Source organism: Felis catus, chromosome B4, assembly GCF_018350175.1.
Source record: "Felis catus isolate Fca126 chromosome B4, F.catus_Fca126_mat1.0, whole genome shotgun sequence".
NCBI lineage: Eukaryota > Metazoa > Chordata > Mammalia > Carnivora > Felidae > Felis > Felis catus.
Genome location: NC_058374.1, coordinates 9,117,565 through 9,142,908, shown reverse-complemented (window position 1 = coordinate 9,142,908; position 25,344 = coordinate 9,117,565). Strand labels below are relative to the sequence as shown.

Below are 25,344 nucleotides of genomic sequence, written 5' to 3'. Positions count from 1 at the left end.
CAAAGTAGTTGAAACCAAAAGCCAAAGTAAATGTTGAGATGTCAGTTCTCCTGGCTATTTCCAGGTCTTGACTATGCCTGCTTTACAAGTGAGACCATTTTATCACTTTATAAGCACAGCTGATTTTTTTATTCCACCCCTGTGCTAGTTCCTGTGAATTTCAAACTAAGGAAACACCAAATGTCTAGAAAATGGTATTTTTGTGTTAACGTGTGCCTGTGCTACCACTTACGTAACCAGATTGATAAAAGGGACTCTGAAAACTAAAACACGACCTGGGCTTTAGAAAAATAATTACTGTGGAAGAAATGAATTGATCACCTAAGGTTCTTTCCAGATCAAGCCCTTGTGAACCATTGGCCCATCTCAAGCTCCTCCTTACTTAATGTTCACATCTTGGAAGATATTATGGAGCTTTCTTTCCCTATTGTGGCAAAAGCCCCGTAATTTTTACCACTAAAAGCAAAGAAAAGCAACTACCTTATACTTATTACAGATGCCATTAGCCTTATGGGAAACTGAGTGGTTACCATATTTTTCAGCAGAGCTCATTTCTTTCTGTTCCTATCAAACATGACTTTATTAATCCCAATATGGTATGGTTTATAGAAAATAAAAACCATTGGTACCTTGTATGGTCTTTTTTGTAGGTTGTTTAAAAAATGTACTGGAATATATGAAATTACTCACCCAGTATCAACAAACAACAACAAAATAATAATAATAATAGTTTTTAAAATCTAAAGGGTTTTATTTCATTGATTGTAAAAACAACAACAAAACAAAACAAATGTATATTCTTATTTCTTCCTTTGAATGCTAACTGGCTGATGAAAGTCCTTATTGAAGATATACATGTTACTAATGCCAATGGAAGGTTTTAGATAAGATGGGGTAAAGAAATATTGGTTGCAGTGGGAAAGTGGGAGTAGTCCAGAAAAATATGGCAACGTGATACATTATTCTTACAAATAGAACAGCTGACCTGTTACATCTTAATTTATGTGTCAGGAGCTGGGTAATACTTTCACCTGTATTGTCCAGTGCTTCAACAAACAAAAAAATAGGGTACCATTTTGGAAAGATTATTTTTGTTCTCTAGGGAGCAAAGCTTAAAAAGAACTTCCATTAGTTTTTTATTTCCTCCTTTTTCTGAAAGAGCTCAGTACAAAGATATTTTCATGGGAACCAATCTAATCTTTATTGACCGTGACTGTTGTTGATACTAACAGAAATTCATTTGTTCACAAGAAGGCTGCTCTCCACCAGCAGAATTAGGACTTAGATAGTGTGGATTAGAACTATGAATGACCTTACCTACTAGCTGCAGGTTTTCCTTAGATATAGTGGTACATCCTTTCATTTCTATTTTTCTATAAAATAGCATGTTTGAGTTACGGGATTTCCATGTATTTCCATATTTAATACACTATGTTTCTAAGTGTTCTTTTTAATTTTTTTAATGTTTATTTATTTTTGAGAGAGAGACAGAGCACGAGTGAGGGAGGGGCAGAAAGAGAGGGAGACAAAGAATCCGAAGCAGCCTCCAAGCTCTGAGCTGTCAGCACAGAGCCCGACATAGTGCTCGAATAACAAACCATGAGATCATGACCTGAGCTGAAGTTGGACGCTTAACCGACTGAACCCCCCTGGCATCCCTGTTTCTAAGTGTTTTTAACTTATATGATAATAATGTTAAAGTGATCACTGGTTTACTTTCCTCAGAATACAATGTACAATTATCAGCTGCTGTCCTATAATGTCACAGTTTTCAAAATGAAAACAATTGATTTTGATGAATATCTGCTGTGTGCATGGTACATCTCTTTAATCTACAAAGAATCTCATCCACCACCTAAACAAATCCCTCCTTTTAAAAAGAATCAACTGGAAATGTTTGTTCTATAAGATTCCCTCAAATTCATCCTGAGGAAAAGCTCTGCGTTTTCTAAATTCCTACTGATGAATTTAAAGGTAATAGGGAAGGGAAGAGGGAAACTTACTTGTGATGAGTCCATGCCAACACAGTGGTATTTTCCTTCAAGCACTGTGGAAGCTGTGTGCAAACGTCCACATCAAAATTTGAAGAATTTGAGATGCAATATGGAAAGACTTACCAAAGTCACAGGAGTGAAGACCCAAATCTGCTTCTTTTCACAATGTCGCATTACCATAATAATTATCGTAGACACAAGTAATACTCTTTATTGGAATCTCGTTAGGCTAAACATTTTTAATTGGAAAACTAGTTGATTTAAAAAAATCACATCAAATCAGAATGGCTGTTTGAATACAGTCCATATCACTTAGTAGGCCTATGACATTTGACAATTGATGTAATATTTATGATTCTTAATTTCAACCTTTTGTAAAAGAAGTTAATGATATTGTCTTAGATTATTATGAGAATAAAATAAGTTCTATTAGGCATTCCCATTAATGCAATGTACACATACTAATCTCTTTATCTTCCTATTGAAATATATATTAATGGCAAGAATATGACGAGTAATTTCCCCAACAAGTTACCAATCGGCAAATTTATATATATTTATATTTATATATGTGTGTGTTAATTATATATTATATATAGTATATCCTATGTATTATTAATTAGCATATTAGGTATAATATATATTTTGTGTATATCTTTAATATATATTTCTAATATATTTTCTAAATTTCAAAGTCAAATAATTTGCACATATAAAAGAAAAAGTCACTTCTTGCTAACTAAACTCCAAGATCTATGTATTTCTCTATAGAGAATCAGAGCAAATATTTTGAGCAGGTTATAAGGTTGGCTTTTGCAGGCTAACACTTGAGAATTACCTAGTGCAGAATTTCTATACATACAGGTCACAGGGATCAACCATAAATCATAAAGAAACAAAAATTCCTTTCTAGATGATATAACTAAATCTGGTATTTGCTTGAACATCTTGCCTTCACTGACTACTCAGACAAATAAGGCATTTAGTCTCTCAATCATAAGAAGCTCACTGTCTCCTAACTTTCCACTTGACAATTCTGAAGAGAAAGTTTCTGTCTATGGTAAAATAACACCATGTTGGAGGCTAAAAAAAAATGTATATATCAAATTAGTCATCTTTCCCCTCAACATTTATAGACAGGAACGTTGTTTATTGCCATGGTCTGTCTTTAAATCTGGGCTTATTTCCTCATAAACTGTTGCTTGCTCTTAGTTTTATTCTGCTATGAATCATAATGCTGCATTTGCAAACTTCTAGGGCTATTGTGAGCTCATTTCAGAGCCATACCTTAGAGTCAGATAGATAAGAAGGAAAGAAATCTTTAACTGAGGCGGTCCATCTCTTCAGCAAATCAACCAAGGCCAAATTTTGTCCTTTGTAATTTTCTATGGAAACTTAATGTACTTTCTCAAGCCAACACTTGCTGTGATTAGAGCCATTTTAGAAGGATATACTTGTAACAAATGAGTGGTTTTTCATAGGTCACTTGTTCGGTTAACTTTTTTGTAAATTGGGTGTGTTCGTCTGTCAGTAGTGCTTGAACAAAGTAGCACAGACTGGGAGGCTTCAACAATGCATATTCATTGTCTTTTAGTTCTGGATGCCGGAAGTCCAAGATGAAGGTATAGGCAGAGTTGTTGTTGTTTTTCGACCCTGTCTTTTTGATATTCAGATGGCCATGTCACCTGCGTCTTTACATGGTCTTCCCTCTGTGTGTGTGTACCCAGATTTACTCTGGTTATAAGGGTGCCAATCATACTGGATTAGAGCGCACCCTAACAATGTCATTTTAACTTTATTACTTTTGGGAAGATTCTGTCTTCAAATACACTGACATCTGAGTCATTAGGAGTCAAAACTGCAGCATGTAAATCTTGCAAGAGGAAGAATCCAGCCCATAAGGGCCCATGCCTCTTACTCTAATGTCTATTAGATGTTACAGTGGTTAAATGAAATGATATTTACTGAAGAATTCGCTATGAAACCAGCCAAGAACAATCATTGCTACTTCTGACATTTTTACTTTAGAATTTGATTTTCCTTGATAATTTTTATAACAACCGTATTGAGGAGTAATCTTATTACCAGAAGTGTCACCCTTATAAACTGTACAACCCATTTTTTTGCATATTCAAAATTAATTCATTCATCTTCAGTATCCAATTTTAATGTATTTTTATCAACCCAAACAGAAACCTTTAGTTTCTGTCTCTGTAAATTTGCCTCTTCTGGACATTTCCTCTAAATAGAATCTTCCATATGTGTTCTCTGGTGATTGACTTCTTCCACTTAGCACACTGCTCTCAAGGTCAATCCGTGTTGAAGTATGTATCAAAATGTCATTGATTTGTATTACCAAATGATACGTCATTGTATATTTTGGGGTTTTATCATTCATAAATTGAGGACATGAGGTTGTTTCTACACTTTGGTTAGTATGAGTAATGCTACTATGAATATTCTTTGCAGCTTGTGAGGTGGCCATGTTTTTATTTCTCTTTCTTGGGTATATACCTACAAGTGAATTTTCTGGTTTATAAAATAACTATGTGCTTATGATTTTGAGGAACTGTCACACCTACTATACTCTAAAGTGTCTGCACTCTTTGACAATCTTACCAGTAATGTATCAGGGTTCCAGTCTCTATACAGCCTTGTGAATGTTTGTTATTATATGTCTTATTTTTCTTTAATTTTAGCCATCTTAGTGTATATGAAATAGTATATCAGTACATTGGGTTTATATATATATACACACACATATACATATACATATACATATACACATACATATACATATACATATACATACATATGTGTGTGTATATGTATATATTTTTTTTTGAGAGGGTGGGACAAAGAGAGAAAGAATTCCAAGCAGGCACTACATTGTCAGCACAGAGCCCATCACAGGGCTTGATAACATGAACTGCAAGATCATAACCTGAGTTGAAACAATAGTTGGATGCTTAACTGAGTTAGCCACGCAGGTGCCCCTTTTATTGTGGTTTTGATTCACATTTCCCCAATGACTAGTGATGTTAAGCATCTTTTTTTTTTGCTTATTGACAATTTGTATATCTCCTTAAGATGAAAGTGTATTCAAATCCATTGCCTATTTTATAATGAGTTTTCTATTATTGCATTTTAAGACATCTTTATATAACTTATCTATGAGTCCCTTATTAGATATATGGTTTGAAAATTATCTTCCATTTAGTGCATTATCATTTCACTTTCTTAGTGGTGTCCTTTAAAGTACAAAGTTTTCTACTTGTGATGAAGCCCAACATAACCATTGTTTTTCCTTTGTTCTTGTGTTTTTGGTATCATATCTAAGAAAAAGTCATTTGTCCCAAAGATGAAAACATCACTCCCATATTTTATTCTAAGAGTTTTAGAATTTTAACTCTTCCACTTATGTCTATGCTCAGTTTTTAGTTAATCATGATATATGGTGCATGAAAGGAGTACAGTTTTATTTGTTAGTATATGATATCCACTTGTCACAACACTGTCTGTTTAAAAGACTATTCTTTCCTCATTGAATTTCCTTGGTACCATTGTCAAAAGTCAGTTGGCCATAAATTTGAAGTTTATTTCTGGAGTCTCATTTCTGTTCTGTTGATCTATGTCTATCTTTATGTCAGTATCAGATAATCTTGATTACTGTTAATTTGCATTAAATTTTGAAATTGGGAAGTGTGAGTCAGTTTTGCCATTTTTCAAGATTGTTTTGGTTAGTCTAAATCCCTTGCATTTTCATATAAATATTAGAATTCTCTTGTTAAATTATATTTTAAAAGACAGCTGGGTAATATTCCAGTGTGTGTGTGTGTGTGTGTGTGTGTGTGTGTGTGTACATACCACATCTTCTTTATCCATTCATCAGTCATTGGACATTTGGGCTATTTGCATAATTTGATTATCGTTGATAGTGCTGCTATAAGCGTTGGGGTGATGGACATTATGGAGGACATGTGATCAGCCCTGGATATTATATGTAAGTGTTGAAGCAGAAAATTCTACTTCTGAAACAAATACTACACTACATGCTGACTAACTTGAATTTAAATAAAAACTTGGAAGAAAAAAAAAAGTTTTTGCAGATACCTGAGTAGAAACAAATGCATAATTAAAAATATCTGGCAAAAAATAGGAAAAGTCTGAATTATGCTAGCATCAGTCTCACAAATGCAGTGAACTACTGTGTTATTGTTTGTTTGCTCATGTTTAGGTTCTCTTCACAAAAATATAATATTTGTTTTACAAAAAAATAAAATAAAATAAATAAGCAAAAAAGGCGACTGGGATTTTGAGAGTGATTGCATTGGATCAGTACACAAATTGGAGTGTTGGTGTGGAGTATTGTCTTATTTAACAATATTAAGTCTTCTAGACCGTAAACATGAGATGTCTTTCCATTTATTTAACTCTTTAATTTCTTTGCACTAGGTTTTGTGATATTTTGATATCTATTTTGATAGATAAGCTTGCACTAATCTTATTAAATTTATTTCTATGTATTTTATTATTTTGTTATTCTAAATTGAATTATTTTCTTAAGTTTACTTTTGGGTTATCCATTGCCAATGTATAGAAATATTTTTTTTTATATATTGAACTTTACTTAGAAGCCTTGTTGAACTCATTTAATAGTTCTATAGTGCATTCCTTAGGATTTTTTACATATGAGATCATGTAATCTGCAAGTAAAGATAATTTTCCTTATTTATTTTCAAACTGGATGCTTTCATATTATGTTCTAGTCTAATTGCTCTGGGTAGAATTCCAGTTGAATGTTGAATAGAAGTGGAGAAAACAGACATTCTTGTTCCTTATCTCAGATGAAAAACATTCAGCTTTACTGTTGAGTATGATAGCTCTGGGTTTCTCTTACATGTCCTACATCAGGTTGAAGAAACTCCCTTCTATTGCTAGTTTGCTTATCCTTTTATCATGATAGGGTGTTAGACTTCGTTAAATGCTTTTTCTATGTATTTTGAGATCAAAATATTTTTGTCCTGTGTTGTATTAATATGATTTATTATAATGATTGATTTTTCAGATGTTAAACTCACTTGACATTCCTGGGACAAATTCTGTATGACCACAGTATATAATCACTTTTATATTTTGCTGGAATCATTTTACTGTTATGTTGTTGAGGACTTATGCATCTGTATTCATAAAGGATATCGCTCTGTAGTTTCTCTTTATAATTTATAGTTCAATTTTATATAGGTCTATTTTCTTCTGATCACTAATAATAAAAAAATTTATTTTGAGTGTGCAACTTTTAACCTAGCATTAATCTTATGCTTGATTTTAATATGCTATACTTTTTTATTTCACATATTTTTTCTGTTTTAAATTTTTTTTACATTTATTTATTTTTGAGAGATAGAGAGACACAGAGCACAAGTGGGGGAAGGGCAAAGAAAGAAGGAGGTACAGAATCTGAAGCAGGCTCCAGGCTCTGAGCTGTCAGCACAGAGCCCAACGTGGGGCTCGAACTCACAAACCACGAGATCATGACCTGAGCTGAAGTCGGATGCTTAACTCACTGAGCCACCCAGGCACCCCTTCACATATTTTTCTAATTACTATCATTTTATTGTAGTCAATCAACACCAAAAACACTTGGCATAACTTCCTTTTTTCCCTCATTTGTAATAGAAATAAAGTTTTCCAGGGGCACCTGGGTGACTCAGTTGGTTAAATATCCATCTTTGGCTTAGGTCATGATCTCATGGTTCATGAGTTTGAGCCCCGTGTTGGGGCTCCAGAGCTTGGAGCCTCCTTTGGATTCTGTGTGTGTGTGCCTCTCTCTCTCTGTCCCTTCCCCACTTGTACTCTGTCTTTCTCTGTTTCTCAAAAATAAACAAACATTAAAAAAATAGAAATAAAGTTTTCCAAGTTTGTTGTCCACAGCATATTCTTTTCCATGTATCAAAAACTATTGGCTTTTCCCCTGTATCATGTTATGGCTGTACAAATTAGATGATAGTGGGCATCCTGTTTTTTTTTTTTTTTTCTTCATAAAAAAATGGCTTTCTGTAAACAGTAGAGCAATCAAAATACACTCTACTGTTCTCATATGCTATCTTTCTTGCTTCTAATATTGAATTCCTTTCCACTGTCAGTGAATGCTATGGATTATTTTAAGCTACTGTACCAGATAGGTACTAAAATTCTCTTTTCTTCTGGAGAGTTGGAACACCTCTGCTCCCTCAGTCCTCTTTAATCCAGTAGTTTCCACTAGAACTTTACTCATTAAGCATCAACTTTATTGTGATCTAAAAGATCATGATATAGGAGGAACATGATTTAAAGTTCCAGTCTACATGAATTTTCTTTTACACCACATGAGAGCAGGCACCTCAAAAGCTGGGCCTTCACGAGAAGGATACCCCAGGAAACTGAGCTGGCTGTCCTGTGCTCGAGTTGTATCATACATCTCTCTGTAAATCTGTCATAGGACCCTTGCTACCTTGCCCTCAGGAATTCCCTCCATTCCATAAGAAACACTCTCACCTCTTGCTTTCTTTCTGATTCCCCAGTTTCAAACAATGTGAGGTGATTAAACCAAATGGGAATTGACATTCTTAATCTCTCAGACTGTCAATGCAGTATGGACTCCAGTGCATGTGTCTATTCCAACATTCACTTAAAAATGTTACTAATTACTTACTTGCCTTATTAGGTGACTTATGAAATAAAAACAATCTCTTAAAGAAAAAAATTCTTTTTCTACTTTGGACAACATTTCATTGATATCTATTAAGTAAGTCTCTCATAACTTTATCCCTTCAGGACTAATGAAACACCATTATTATAGTAAGATGCATTGCCTGGGATGACCGATAAAGGAGTTTTTTGTTAGCCAGGTGTTATGCACATTGAATTAATTCATTTTGATTCATGAATTTGTTTTGGAAGAAACTGTTCCAATGGGAATTTCAACCCCACTGGGGTCTGTTGGTTGGTCTCTATGGTAGCCTGATTGTCTTTAGAATTGGTGGTACCCAGTATGAAGAAGTCAAGCCAAAGTAATACCTCTATACCTTCTAGTTTATTAGGTACTTCCCTGAGTCCTTACGATAATCATGTGAGAGAATTCTAAAGAAAAAAATTATTTTCCCATTAATTGACAGAGAATCTATAATGCTTAGATGTTCTGGTAAAACCAGAACTTAAATGTAGTCCTTTCGATTCCCAAGCAAGTTCGTTTCCAGTGTACTTTGGATGCTTGCATGATGATATTGGTATTTGTGTGGTGTCCATTTTCTTTTTTCTTTTTAATTGTTTTAACGTTTATTCATTTTTGAGAGACAGAGAGAGACAGAGCATGAGTGGGGAAGGGGCAGAGAGAGGGAGACACAGAATCTGAAGCAGGCTCCAGGCTCCGAGTTGTCAGCACAGAGCCCAATGTGGGGCTCGAACCCACGAACTGCGAGATCGTGACCTGAGCCGAAGTCGAACGCTCAACCGACTGAGCCATCCAGGCGCCCCACAGTGTGTCCATTTTCTAAATATGCACCTGTTAAAAAAAATATGTGTGTAAAGTATTCTTAATTCTCTGGTTAGCACCTTTTTAAAATGAAAGTTATTTCCTCATTTGTGAGGTGTGAGTTCTGCATAATGTCTTACTTAGTTCAGTGAAATTACAATCATTTTGACAGCACACAATCTTCAGGAAGAAAATAGGCTATAGAAAATACCAACAATTATTGAATTTAGATTGTGGGTGGAGGCCACTGTGGTAGCCTTAAAGAAAAAGTCTATCGTATGTAAATTTAGGAAAGCTGAGTTACAGATGGCCATTGTTTACTGTTAAGAGCCCTTAACATAGTAATATCCATCATGAAGCTAATGGTAGGAGGTGAAGTGTAAGGGTTTCTCAAATCTACTTGTACAAGACTTTTTTATTCCTAATTGATCTCATGAACAAATTTTCTGAGAAAAATATCTTGTGCAAACACTGATCTAAGATAGTTATTTGAAAGCAGCAATGAATTCTTCCGTTAGTTTCAGGTTTTTTTCCACTTCCATATGTTGTCTTATGAAGTTAAGAAGTTAAGTATGTCTTTGGGGTCCTTCCGTCCTCCCTTCAATCCCTGCTCCCTTCTCCTGTGGCTTAGCCGCCCATTTATTACTTTATGCCATAACTTTTTATTTCATCTTTTTCATATCTTGCTCTCCATCTCCCAAAATATTTGTTGATTTTGAGAAATTAACCTTAGGTGTTTAATCTCTTAGCCATATCTGCATTTTAATAGAGAATTCTTTGGAGAGTGAAAGTATTTCAGCCTGCAAGGATTGAATTCTAATGTGGCATTTTAGGCACACTATCAGGTGGTGGGGGAAAGGCTTTTGGATGGGGAACCCTGTTTATGCCTACAGAACCGCACTCCCTTGGGCAATTTTAAGGCTAGCTGGTGATAAGGTGCAGTCTGTAATTCACTGTAATGCTTATTGGAGATGAAGGATGTGTATGTTCAGTCAAGGAAATTGGACTGGGAATGTAATGAGTTATGGATAAAATCTCTGAGGGCATGAACTACACATGTCTAGACTGGATGATTGAGGTATGTAAAAACTGCAACATCCTATTATCTAGTTCCATATGAAAACCATGCCTACCACTCTTCAATTTTATGGTGGAATAATATGAAGGCAACATGTTTTAGTTGTTATGTTTCATTTGTTTGCTTATTGGCTTGTTTCTTGGTAATGAATTCTCTGTCTTTTTTTTTTTTAATGTTTATTCATTTTTGAGAGAGAACGCATGAGCGGGGCAGAGGATCTCAAGTGGGTTCTGCACTGACAACAGTGAGAGCCCGATGCGGAACTTGAGTTCACAAACCATAAGATCACGACCTGAGAGCCGATGTGGACGCTCAGCTGACTGAGTCACCACAGTAGCCTCCACCCACAATCTAAGTTCAATAATTGTTGATATTTTCTATAGCATATTTTCTTCCTGAAGATTTTGTGCTGTCAAAATGACTGCAATTTCATTGAACTAAGTAAGACATTATGCAGAACTCACTCCTCACAAATGAGGAAATAAACTTCATTTTAAAAAGGTGCTAACCAGAGAATTAAGAATACTTTATACATAAATTTAAGTCAAGAGTTGTAAGAAAGCTACCGAAGCACTCAGAGCAATCAAGACAAACTGAAGTATATCTGCCAGTGTGTAAATTGTTATTTATCTTTGTAGGAAGGTAAATATATATCAGAAAGTTGTACTAATTTGTACAGATAAAAGAAAAGCTCAGAACTTTCTCTGGTTAGTTGGGAATGTAATTAATGAAAAAGGTCAGGAAAAACCTCAAATGTGATCTATTGTTCTCTGTATATAAGATAAAATCTTGATGACAACGTTAAAAGTATAATATCTGGGGCTCCTGGGTGGCTCAGTCAGTTAAGTGTCTGACTTCAGCTTGGGTCATGATCTTATGGTTCGTGGGTTCAAGTCCGGCGTCAGGTTCTGTGCTGACAGCTCAGAGCCTGGAGCCTGCTTTGGATTCTTTGTCTCCCTCTTTCTCTGCCCCTTCCTCCACTCAAACTCTGCCTCTCTTTCTCTCAAAAATAAAAATAGAAATAGAAATAGAAATAAAATATATATGTAATATCTGACTGTAACCACAAGCCTGGTATTGAATTCTAAATCATAAATCTGCATGTTAAATTTTATGTCTTGAGGGTCCTTCTGCTTTAGGCCATAATGGTGTTTGTGACTCTATACCAGTCTTATTTTATTTTAATATTTAAAAAAATTTTATGAAGCTTTTGTTTGTTTCTTTTAGCTCCAGTGTTGCATTAATTTCAGGTATACAAATAGTGATTAAACAATTCTATACATTACTCAGTCGTCATCGCATCACCTATTTCACCCATCCCTCCCCCCACTTTCCCTCTGGAAAACACCAGTTTGTTCTTTGTAGTTAAGAGTCTTGTTTCTTGGTTTGTTTCTCTTTTTTTTTCTTTGCTCCTTTCTTTTACTTCTTAAATTCCACATATGATTGAAATAATATGTCATTTTTCTTTCCCTGACTGATGATTTCACTTAGCATTATACTCTCTAGCTCCATCCATGTTGCTCCAAATGGCAAGATTTTATTCTTTATAACGGTTCAATAATATTCCATCGTATGTATGTATGATGTACACGTATATGTGGTATATACATATATACTTCTTTATCCATTCATCAATCAGTGGACACTTGGGTTGCTTCCATAATTCAGCTATTATAAATAATGCTGCTCTAAATTAAAGATAGAGATGCATGTATCCTTTGTATTAATTTTTTTTTTTGTATTTTGAGAGTAAATCTCCAGTGGTATGAATACTGGTTCATAGAGTAGTTCTGTTTTTAACTTTTTGAGGAAACTCCATACTGTTTTCCACAGGGGCTGCACCAGTTTGCATTCCCACCAGCACTGCAGGAAGGTTCCTTTTTCTCCACATCCTCACCAACACCTTTGTTTCTTGTGTTGCTGATTTCAGCCATTCCAGCAAGTATCAGGTGATATTTCATTGTAGTTTTGATTTGCATTTACCTGATAATGAGAGATGCTGAGCAGCTTTTCATGTATCTTTTGGCAATCTGTATGTCTTCTTTGGAGAAATATCTGTTCATGTCTTCTTCCGACTCTCTAGAGTATTTGTTTTTTGGGTGTTGTGTTGTATTAATTCTTTATATATTTTGGATACTGACCCTTTATCGGATATGTCATTTGCAGATAACTTCTCCCATTCCATACGTTGCCTTTTACTTTTTCAGATCATTTTCTTCGCTCTGCAGAAGCTCTTTATTTTGATGTAGTCCCAAAAGTTTATTTTTGCTTTTATTTCCCTTGCCTCAGGAGACATATCTAGAAAAATGTTCCTATTTTTCAGTGTCAGAGAAATTGCTTCCTGTGCTCTTGTCTAGAATTTTTGTGGTTTCAGGTCTCACATTTAGGTCTTTAATCCATTTTGAGTTTATGTTTGTGTATGGTGTAAGAAAGTGGTCCAGTTTCACTCTTTTGAATGTAGCTCTCTAGTTTTCCCAGCACATTTGTTAAAGAGACTGCTTTTTCCCATTGCATATTCTTGCCTCCTTTGTTGAGAATTAATTGACCATATAATTTGGGTGTCATTTCTGTTCCATTGATCTGTGTGTTTATTTTTGTGACAGTACCATATATTTTTTTAATTACTGCAGCTTTGTAGTATAACTTGAAGGCTGTTTGTTTTTCTTTTTCAAGATTGCTTTGGCTATTTGGGATCTTTTATGGTTCCATATAAATTTTAGGATTGCCTGTTCTAGTTCTGTGAAAAATGCTGTTAGTATTTTGATAGGGATTGCATTAAATATGTACATTGCTTTGGGTACTAAAAATATTTTCACAATATTTGTTCTTCCTATCCATGAGCATGGGATGTCTTTCCATTTCTTTGTGTGATGTCTTTCCATTTCTTTGTGTTATCTTCAGTTTTGTTCATGTTTTATAGTTCTCAGAGTATAGGTCTTTCACTTCTTCAGTTAAGGTCCTTGGTATTTTGTTATTTTTAGTTCAATTTGTAAGGGTGATTGTTTTCTTAATTTCTCTTCCTGCTGCTTTGTTATTTTTTGTGGAGAAATGCAACAGATTTTTGTATATTTATTTTGTATTCTGCGACTACTAGATTCACTTATCAGTTCTAGTAGTCTTTTGTGCAGTCTTTTTGGGTTTTCCATATAGCGTATCATGTCATCTGCAAATAGTGAAAATTTTACTTCTTCCTTACCAGTTTGGATATCTTGTGTTTCTTTTTGTTCTTTGATTGCTGTGGGTAGGACTTCCAGTACTATGTTAAATAACAGTGGTGATAGTGAACATCCTTGTCTTGTTCTTGACCTTAGGAGAAAATCTCTTAGTTTGTTTTCCCATTGAGTATGTTAACTGCTGGTTTTTAATAGAAAGCCTTTATTATGTTGAGATATATTCCCTCTAAACCTAATTTGTTGAGGGTTTTTATTAGTAATGGATGTTCTACCTTGTCAGATGCTTTTTTGCATCTATTGAAATGATCATGTGTTTGTTATACTTTCTCTTACTGATGTAATGTATCACAGTGATTGATTTGTGATTATTGAACCATCCCTGCATCCTAGGAATAAATTCCACTTGTTCTTAGAGAACTTTTCTTTTTAATGTACTTTTGGTTTTGGTTTGCTAGTATTTTGTTGAGAATTTTTGCATCTATGTTCAAAGATATTGGCCTTTAGTTCTCTTTTTTTGTTGTATTTTTATCTGCCTTTGGTACCACAATATGGTGGTCTCAAAGAATGAATTTGGAAGCTTTTCTTTATCTTCTCTTTTTTGGAATAGTTTGAGAAAATTGGTATTAACTCTTCTTTAAATGTTCAGCAGAATTCACCTGTGAAACCCTCTGGTCCTGGACTTTTGTTTTTTGTAAGTTTTTTAATTACAGATTCAATTTCATTGCTGCTTATTGGTGTGTTTAAATTTTCTATTTCTTCCTGCTGTGGTTCTAGTTGAACACTAGTCTTATTTTAAAATGTGAGTACATTTATTACATTGTCTGTATCTTCACAAATATGTTCTGATATTCCATTATGTCTCCATGTGGTATCTCTCATTTGCTTCTAGTTTTCAGCTGGGGCATTTCATCACATTTTTCTTACTCCTCTGGCTCTTTCTTGTTCTCTTTCAAAGAGTTTAAATTTGTATTAAACTCATGAGGTCGCATATCCCACCTTGATCCAGTCATGTAGTTCCCATTGACTTCAGCAAAATTCCACAATGGGATCAAGAGCAATGTGAGCCCTTAGAAAAACTCATAAATGGACTGGCATGTCCATCAGGTTTAGAGAGCACCATTAAGAATAGTGATAGGGGGGCGCCTGGGTGGCGCAGTCGGTTGAGCGTCTGACTTCAGCCAGGTCACGATCTCGCGGTCCGTGAGTTCGAGCCCTGCGTCAGGCTCTGGGCTGATGGCTCGGAGCCTGGAGCCTGTTTCCGATTCTGTGTCTCCCTCTCTCTCTGCCCCTCCCCCGTTCATGCTCTGTCTCTCTCTGTGCCAAAAATAAATTAAAAACGTTGAAAAAAAATTTAAAGAATAGTGATAGAGACATTAGTAAAGACAGATAGGAGGGAGCATCAGCAGGATTTTCTTCCCTCAGATGTGACTCAAACAAGAACTGAACCAAACTGCCTATATCTTGCTTTAAGGAATCTTAGCAGCAGAATGGGAAATATTTGAAAGAATTTCTCAGCTGCAGAGTTTCACTCTAGGGACTATGTCTTTGAGTAGGCTCCGGCTACTTAAATTGAAAATGAAATTAAGCATTTCCAGAGATTTTTCAATTCCTCCCCTGCCAGTAGTTTCCAAAATGCTTGCACTAGCAAATGAGGTGGTTGGTAGAATATGGCCTTGAAAAGACCTGTCCCGCAACTCCTCCCTTCAAACAGCAGTGGCTGTTTATTACATTTCATTGAAGGCTGTCATATACTCTTTCTCCACTGTGACATAGTTTGGAGACTTTTTTTTTTTAATACCTTCAATTGGACTGATAGAACAATGACTCAGATGAAATTTCCAACAATTTCAAATACAATGTGTGTTAAGTGTAAGATGAATCATCAAGGGACTTCCTGAGAGGTTTGGGATCAGTTTCAAACAATATATTATTCTAAAAACTCACCCAAGCTTCCTTCTAACTGGGTTCTGAGACAACGGTCCCATTGAAGTCTTCATACTCTTTTGTCATTCTTTAATGATAATTGTATAAGAGCCAAAGAGTGGACTCTTGAGGTGTTTTCCATAAATCTACACAAAACAAATGTTTTAAGAGATAGATGTAAACTGTATCTTAGTTTTCTCTTCTCAGTAAATAAGATAAAAATTAGCAAGTACATATCTTTAGAGACACGATATACATGTCTTGTGGGCAGGCATGTTTCTTCCCAGTAGTTTCCCATTATACTTAGAAGAAAGTTTTAAATGAATCATCTTGCTGTGTTTTAAATGAATCATCTTACATAAAATGGTTCCTAGCAACCTCGTTCTTTCCTGCTTTCCTCCTTCCTCAACCCACTGCAGTTAGGCCAGCTATCTTGCTTTGTACCCCTCAGTTAGTCCAAGCATGTTTCCAACATGGGACACATGGACCCATTCAGTTTTCTTGGATCTTACTCAAATATTATTTCTCTAGAGGGATCTTTTGTGAGCATGTGATCTAAAGATCATTCTTACCAAGCTTCTGCCGTGCCCTCTAGTTTGAAGTAAAGTGATAAGTGCTGAGAAGGTACGTGTCCTTTCTGTAAGCTCTCTGCCTAGACCAGTGATGGGCACATAGTGGATGGTTAGTAAATAACTGCAGAATGAGTATGTTAACAAAGTGGTGTAGTCATCATCCTGCTATTTCACAATCTAGGTTTGTTAATGCTTTTCTTACGATTAGACTTAGGTTGGACATTTGGGGGCAATCAGTGACACTGTATGTATTTTCTGTTACTGATCATCAGAAGACACATATCAGTCTGTCCCAGTGATTAAGATGGTGACTGCCAGAATCCTCACATGAAAAGTTCTCTTTTATTTTTGTTATTAACAAATAGTTGGGGTACCTAGGTGGCTCAGTCTGTTAAGTGACCGACTCTTAATTTCGGTGCAGGCCATGACCTCAGGGTTCCTGAGTTCGAGCCCTTTGTCAGGTTCTGCCCTGACAGCACGGGACCTGATTAGGATTCTCTCTTGGCCCCTCCCCTGCTCTCTCTCTCAAAAATAAATAAACCTAAAAAAAATAGTTAATGGAGCAATGCATGGAGATGATGTGAATATTTTGTCCCTTAATCTTCATTCACCCCAAAAGTTTAATATCTTTTGATGGCCCTTTCCAAAATCAATATATTCATAGTTGCAAAGGAGTGTTTTGTTTAGTGTTACCTATATTCCTTCTACATGCATTCGCTAACATTTTCATATAGAGAAGAGCTTTCTCTCTCCATCTTGCTTTCTTCTTTTTCCCTTTTCCATTTCTTTTATTTTTCTGAGTATTGCTATGGATTTATGGATTCTTTTATATTCAGTATATTTTAATTCATTGTAAGGCTTTTTTTCAGTGCTTTTTATTGTCTAAATTTGGCCAATAAGAGCTTTTCCTCCTGACATGTCCAATTAATGTATTCCTTCCTACCCACCCCCTCATTTTCTTTGTTGCACAATTAGATGCCACAGGCTCAGCCTGTACTCTGTTCAGCCTGCATCTTCATCAGGCATTTGTCCACAGAGCTCTGCTTTCTTAAGTAGAGAATGGTATTTAGAAATCAAGATCTGAAAAATTGATTGTGCTTATTGTACTAAAGTGTTCTACTTCTAGGCAACTTAACTGAATGACTAGGGGATGTATCCATAAGATTATATGGAAACTTCCAGTTCAGATCCTGCACTATAGAGTTTTCTCCTTATCTACCCCATTCTTCCATACTCTTACCTTTATTTACAGTGACAGTCCTATATTGAAATATATTTACTCAACTTCTCAATTCTACAACATACAAAATACAGAATTACAAGAGCGTGTTCAGTACCACTATTAACAATAACTCTACTAAAGGAAATTCAAATTTTTAGTTCAGGTATTTTTTTTTAGAGTATATTCTAATAAATTTAAACAACTAGTAAACTGTGCTCAAAAATCGTATTTTTTTCCCTGTGTGGTTATATGATATTTTATATAAAGCAGTATTCCTTCATTTTCGTTTGTATTCATATCTGGAGTTTGTATTTTCATTTCATTTTTTTAACTTAATTTTATATTTTTATATATAAAACCTGGTTCAGAAGCCAACATCATATAATATGGAAAGATTCACTCTTTATTCAGAGAAGTCATACACCTGTCCCCCTCTCCTTCTATCCTCAACTCCCTCCTCTCCACTGTTAAAATGATAAAAGAAGACAAATTAGGTGACACCAACAAACTTCATTTAACACTTCATGAAGCAGACAATCTCCATTTAGAGAAGAATGGAACAGAAGGCCAAAAAGGCTTATAGGATAAAGAATAAGGAATGGAAGGAGAAAATGGAAAATATACAATTGGCTGGGGCCACGCAGCCAACCTTGTTGGGGTGAGAAGGCCCAGAGTTGTGTGCGGATTAGCTGGCAGGATTTACTATTTCTGTTCAAGCAGAGCACTTACAAGGACACAAAAGTTACCTAAGTTTCAGTTTCCTGATGTGACGCCCCTGCACAGGAGCGGGCTCCATCTTAGGCCTAGAGTTATTGCAACAATAAAATACTGGAAATACTAGAAAAATGAATGTAATAAAATATGAGCTAGTTGTTTAAACAGTTTTCTAATAACAAACCTATCCAGTGCACTCTGATAAATATTTTGTGTTTGTCTGCGACCACTGCAGCAAGCACATAATGTTATAAGTATTGGTTAAATCACAGCAGGCTGTCAACAGCTAAGATATCATTATTAATGATCTTGGCTCTCCTGTTATAATTCAGTAGAACAACTGAGAAGTGTGGATGAAACTGCTCAAAGAGATGGATGTCAAAAATGTGTTCAGCCCTCATTTCAGAGACATTAAGGAAGTTTGAAAGAACCTGCTTAACAGGTTGTTAAGTTTACTTTGGAATTTAGTGCTGTAGCACACAGCATAACATCCTCTGTTGGCATCCCGATGCACAGGCTTCTTGATGTGCACCCTTCCTGTTTACTCTTCATCATTCAGCATGCAGTGGATAATGAATTATTTAAGCAGTGGTATCTTGGGACATGTGTCTCCTTGGTCATTTCTGATAAAAGCCTTAGGAAGGCTGTTGTGTGCTTATGGTAGATTTTCTTTTTCTCATTTTCAAGTTTATATTCAAATCCCGGTTCTACAAATAGCTCATGATTATCACCATCTCTTTATGTGTATGATCAAAGATACAGTGATTTGTATACCATAATACCAAGGTTTTTTATTGAATTTGTATGTAGTAGGAGAAAATACTCATTGGTAGATGATTTTTAAAAATTGTCTGATGATTAAAGAAATGTTTTGAAATGTGCTTCTAAGAAGTTCACTTATTCTCTTTCTAATACAGTTCTAAAAAATCTTTAAATTAAGCATAACATAAAATTTGCTTTTCATGTTGTTGGAGAAGGCTTAGAAATAAATTGTGAAAGTTTTTAGAACGGGAACCACCTTTTTAATAGCTACCATGTTCCAGACACTTTGCTATCATAAGAAATGGTTAAAAGAAAGGAAAATAAATTTGTGAACAAAAGATCACTCTCCTATAACTTTGATGGAATATAAAATGTTATAACATTAAGGAGGAAAATTTTGCAGTAATAACAAAACTGCTTATACATTTGCAGTCAGTAATACAATTTCTAGCCATTTCCATGGGAGGAAAACATTTATGTATACAAAACAAGGTTTTTTATTTCAGTAATTTTATAGTAGAAATGTATAGGAAATTACCTCACTACTCAACTATAAGAGGTTGAAGAAAATACAAAGGCATAGTACAGAGTAATAAGCAGCTTAAAGACTGATGAATATCTCTATGAACTGGACTGGTATGGACATATTTTAAGAAATCAAAATTGTATGCAAAATTTAGTTTTAATCAGAGGAGAAAGTAAGACTATAGTTATGAATTTGATAACACAAAAATCAAAAAACCTCAAGAAGTAAACCAGAAACGATTGAAAATGGTTATCTGGTGTTGAAATAACTTTCTTGATCCAAGATGGAGCTGCTCCTGCCCGGGGTAGCACGTCAACAAAATGAAGCAAATAACTTCTGTGTGTCTATAAATACGTGCCTATAAGTACGCTGCTTAACCAGAAACACAGTAAATCCAGTCATCCAATACCCAAATGCCAAGACAATTCTGGGCCTTCTCACCCCAAACAAGGATGACTGTGTGGCCCTAGTTAATCAGATATTTTCTGCTTTTCTCTTCCTTGTTCTTTATTCTTTATCCTGTAAAAGTTCCTTGCTTCTGCCCCGTTTTGCAGTTCTCTAAATTAAGACTGTCTGCTTCATGAAGTGTAAGCAAGCTTTACATTAACTAAATTGTCTCCTTTGATTGTATCTCAGCAGTTTTTGGCAATGAGGATGGGGTCCGAAGCTAACTGCTGATGGCCTACAGGACAATGAGATGTACCCATGAGGCACCTGCTGAAAATTTTAGTTCACTGTTCCTCTCATTACCAAAATCCCTGGGTAAGTCACTTTCTGACTTGAGCTCCACTGTCTTGCATGCATCTCTTGGGTCCACAAGTTTTATATTTTTTTGAATAGATAGATAATAGATAGGTCGATAGGTCAATAGATAGATAATGTAAAATGATGGGTATTCGTTGGCTAAATTATTTCCAGATAAGCTTAAAAATGAAACATTAATTATTGTACCTAAGTTTATCTACTTTTGACTTCTTTATGGAAGTAAAGGTATTTGTATCTATTAGTATACGTGTTTTGTGCCACATGGAAAATTTTACTGTAAGGAAGAGTATACTTCGAGAAATTATGAAAGGCATTTATAAGTTGGCCAGTCCACAATTGTTTCCTTTTTTGACTTCAATAGGAATTAAGTATTCTAAAGGTTAAAAATTCTAATTAATATATGTAATTAAAATTACTATAAAATGATAAAAGAAATATCTCTGTGGAAATTAGCATGTGTTTTTGGTAAGGAAGGACACGAGGTATAGAGATGTTTTGTTAAGGGAAAAGGAGAATAAGTTTGTCCTAAAGTAAAACAACAGTGGTTTCAGAGAATGAGAAAAATGAAACAGAGTGGATAAAATATAAATGAATCTTTAAAAATGTAGAAGGTTTATGTAAAATTAGTCTTGAGAAAGGAATTTTATATGTGGTCAAGCTGCCTAAGATTGGAATTTGATTTATTTTATTTTTTCATGAGGTCTAATATCAAAAAGTACATCCATGCGTTTTTGTTTGTTTTTTTTTTTTTTTTGGTTTGTTTTTAACCATGTAAATATCTGGATTTGCCTTTGGAGTCTTTGTCACTTTGGTTAAATGGATATTTTCTGACCCAAAATCAAATTCTGAGTAAGTCTTTTTACTTTAGGCAAACTTTGGAATTTTTCAGCCAGTCTCTGGAACATCTCAAAATATTTGTTCTCTCTTCTTATAAAAATAAAACTGTTAAGCCAATTAGGCTTATTTGGCATGTTAAATTACATGGGAAGCATTGTCAAATCAGAAGTGATACTAAGTGTTCTTTAACTTATATCTGTATGGGTATATGTTATTAATAGAAGTGTCCCAGAAATTATATGCCGTTCTTAAAAATTGGACATATCTTGGTGTAGTATTACAAGTCATAATTCCAATTATTATCTTAAAATGCTTTATGTCCCAGAAATAACCAAGTTTCCTTGTCAGTTCCATTATAATGAACTCTTACACGATCTTTAGCATTGGGCATTTTTAAGTCTTTTGTCATATGTAGACAGTTACTGTTTTACTCTGATGCTTATGCAAAAGTGAGATTCTTGGAGTGGATCTTACCAAGAAATCTCGACCACCGATACTGCTGTCAAATTACAAGGTGTTGAACCTTGGGTGCATATTTCACAACCAAAGACTTCATCTGACACCTGGTCATGTATAAACACAGGAGACCTCAAAATCAAATAGACTAGGAAGAGAAGTAGTCAACGCTGAGGTAAACTGCTTCCTCCCAATATGTTGGATCAAGAACATTTTTTTGCATTCCTCCTTTCCTCTCAGTTCTTCTCTTTCCTAGTTATACCATAAAGATCTTTATGATTCTTTGTCCATCTTTTTCCTTGCCTTGGCCTGAAGAGATAATGCCATTGTTCACGTATCTTGGGCCATTGCAAGGGAAGAGTGATTCAGCCTCCACGTGACTGTTGGATTTGTTATGATGCTACTAATCTGTACTTCCTTCTGCCTATCACAGACTTTTCCCTGATTTCTGATGTCTCATTTTCTCTGGAATAAGCTGACTGGATAAACATTTCTGGGAAAGTGGAAACCTAGTCACATGAAATACATAAACAGGCCACTGGCTTAAAGAAGCATCCCACTCTTTGGGGTTATTTCTTGACTTACTGGATTCTAGCTAGTTTGTTTGAGTTATGGGGACCCTGACTTAGGAGCACTCTTGAAACCACAGGCATTGTTTTGTTGCTGATAATTACAACTGTCTCCCTGATATACTGCATTCTTTCAAATGTTTTAAATGCATGGGGACATCCATTGACCAACAGATGGTCTCTCTTCCACTAGAATGACAAAAGAGAAAAAAACATAGCAAGGTCCAATAATACAAGTCTGACATTTTCTCTCAAGAACAATAAACTGAGACCTGAAGAGGCAGTGCTCACTGAAAGTTAACACTAAGACCAACATTTTTATCAAACCTCTAGAATTGTCAAGAATGATAAAAAATGGGGGATTAGTAAAATCGCTTTCTAGACCTGAGACGGAGCTATCCCTGTCCGAGATGCCACATCACTTAACAAGACTTAGACACTTTTGTGACTCTATAAATGCTCCGCTTGAGCAAACATACAATGTAATCAGCCAGCCAGTCCCCTAATGCCAAGCCAACTCTGGTTCTTCTTGCCTCAGACAGGTGGACTTGTGGCCCCAGCCAGGCAGATATTTTCCACTTTTCTCTTCGGTGTATTTTATTCTTTATCCTATAAAAGCCACCTGTCTTCCACCCTATTTTGCAGTTCTCTGCATGGAGACTGTCTGCTTCATGAAGTGTTAAATAAAGTTTGTTTGTATCACCTAAATTGTCTTCTCTAATCATGTTATAACAATGTTAATCCACTTTAAAACCGACATTCAAATACTAATTGACAGTGCATATTCTTAGGAAACACTATTATTCATGTCGGTTTAATTCACAACTAACCAGGTGGTGCAAATTCAGATTATATGTTCAATTACTTTAGTATGTTGTTTGTCTTCAGTACCTGTCATCAACCAAATGTTTCTTTGTTTTATATGTGTAATGAATTTTGGGGACAATTATGTTGTCATGAATCACCATGATACCTATCTTACCAAATATGTTTTGCCTGCATTAGATCATCTAAAAGATTAAATTACAACTTTCGATTAAAATGAAGTGGTTATAAAATTTAAATGCTTTGAGACTAATTTACATTTTTCTTTAATAATTATACAATTTAAATTTTAGGAAGGGAGCAGTTTGCCATCTTAAGTAAATCCCAGAATCATTGTAGTGGACACAACATAAAGTGAAAGTAACAAAATGTACGTTACATTCCCCTCCATCATTTTATAGGTACTCTCATTTTGGATAGCAAAAGTCCCGTTCTTTTTTTTCATGAAAATCTTTATTAAAAGAAACAAAAGATAATTTCTGTCACAATTTCCTTCCAAAAATACTGACTTCAATCATAATTTATCACATATTTTAGCTATCAATTCATATCTTAGAAATAAGGTTTCCAAATATTGTTTCATTGGAAAATGTCATCGTGTATTTTGTGATTGGTTTACTATACCTTTGCCAACAGCTCCCTCTATGTTCCATAACACAGATACTTACTGTTCATGCTCTGAAAAACTGTGGATGTGTTGTTTTTGTGACAAACACCTTCAGAAAAGAACTTAAGTTGTTTGGTATTATGCAGTAGGATTTAGGAACATAGGTTTTTAGTTGCTTCTATTGTCAAAAGTGTGTCTTGTTGTTTTAAGCTAGATTTTTGTGACTATTTTTGTGGGTTGATTCACTAAAGTCCTTTTTAACTTGCATTCATGTAGAAGGAAATGGGATCATGTAGACTAGTAACATACTGGGCTAGTTTCTTGGTTTTTTAAATCCTATATATTCTCTGTTCCTATATGTCTTCCTTCCTGGATAAAATTAAGCTGGCTTAGACTTTTGAAAGGAAATGTGATGAGATAGAGAACATGCACGTTGATGAAAACAAAGCAAATATATTAGCCAGTGGAAAAAGCTGACAAAGCATTATGTATTCACCAGCGGACACTTGTGATCAAGCTAAGAAATTCTAAAAGGCTCACCTTTTGTGTGTGTGTGTGTGTGTGTGTGTGTGTGTGTGTGTGTGTGGTGGGGTAATTCAGATGGTGATATATGAAATACAGTTTCACAGTTGTTTTTCATTGTGGTCGTGGGTGGCAAGTCCCCAGCAGTGAAACTGCCAAACCCTCTTCCTGCAGCGCCATTAAGTAACCACAACTCTGTTCCCTCTTGAGCCAAGATGTGCCTTCAGGATCCTTCTCAACACTCTACTCCTACCAGTCACAAAGTTTGATATTAGATAAAAGCTACTTTTCATTTCTGTCAATACTTCCCGTTGGGCAATGAATCTTAATATTTTACTAACTATGTTAATTTTTTGATAAACTACTTTTGAAGTTAAAAGTACAATTATCATACTAGGTTTTGTTTTTAAAACTTTTTTTTTAATTTTAAATTCTAGTTAGTTAACATACAGTGTAATTTTAGTTTTAGGTGTACAATTTAGTGATTCGACATTTACATACATCAGCCAGTGATCATCACAAGTGCCCTCCTTAATCCCCACCACCTATTTCGCCCATCACCCTGCCCACCTCCCCTCTGGTAATCGTCACTTCGTTCTTTATAGTTAAGAGTCTGTTTCTTGGTTTCTCTCTCTCTCTCTCTCTCTCTCTCTCTCTCTCTCTCTCTCCCCCGCCCCATGATCATTTATTTTGTTTGTTAAATTCCACCTATAAGTGTAATCATATGACATTATGCTAAGTGAAATAAGTCAGTCAGAGAAAGACAAATATACTAGTTTTTAAAAGAGTTTTATACTACAGTTTTTTCCCCTAAAATTTGCAGTTTAAAGCTAATCAGAAGCTATTCCATTCCCTTTTATCAAGATCCTAACATTATTTCCTAATAAGACACTTGTTCTAAAGTTATGTGGTTATGCAGAAATGTAAATATATAAAGGCATTGCACCAAAATGGGATAAAACTTACAGAAAGTTGATTGTTTTAAAACAAACATTTATACCCACATAGAAAGCACATTATTGCACCTCATTTTCTTATTTCAAATATTTTTCACAACAACTTAAATAAAGAAGTATTACTCTCTCCAACTTTACCCTGGTAAAATGAGGCTCAGAAAATATAATTTACCTAAGTCACATGGGTGACTTATGGCAAAGTTGAAATGCAGGGTAGGTTTGCTGACTGCAACGATGGTATTCTTCCTCTTTTTAAATATTTATTTATTTACTTTGAAAGAGAGTGAGGGAAAGAGCAAGAGCAAGGGAGGGACAGAGAGAGAGAGAGAG

At 35.0% G+C, this 25,344-nt stretch overlaps 1 long non-coding RNA gene across 1 annotated transcript in view; it reads left to right on the top strand.

The window, feature by feature from the left end:
- LOC123386806 overlaps nt 1–25,344 on the top strand; it is a 536,021-nt gene that overhangs the window by 233,011 nt on the left and 277,666 nt on the right. The window contains exon 2 of the long non-coding RNA XR_006601245.1: nt 20,117–20,239. This is a non-coding gene — a long non-coding RNA (uncharacterized LOC123386806). The remainder of the gene's footprint in view (nt 1–20,116; nt 20,240–25,344) is intronic.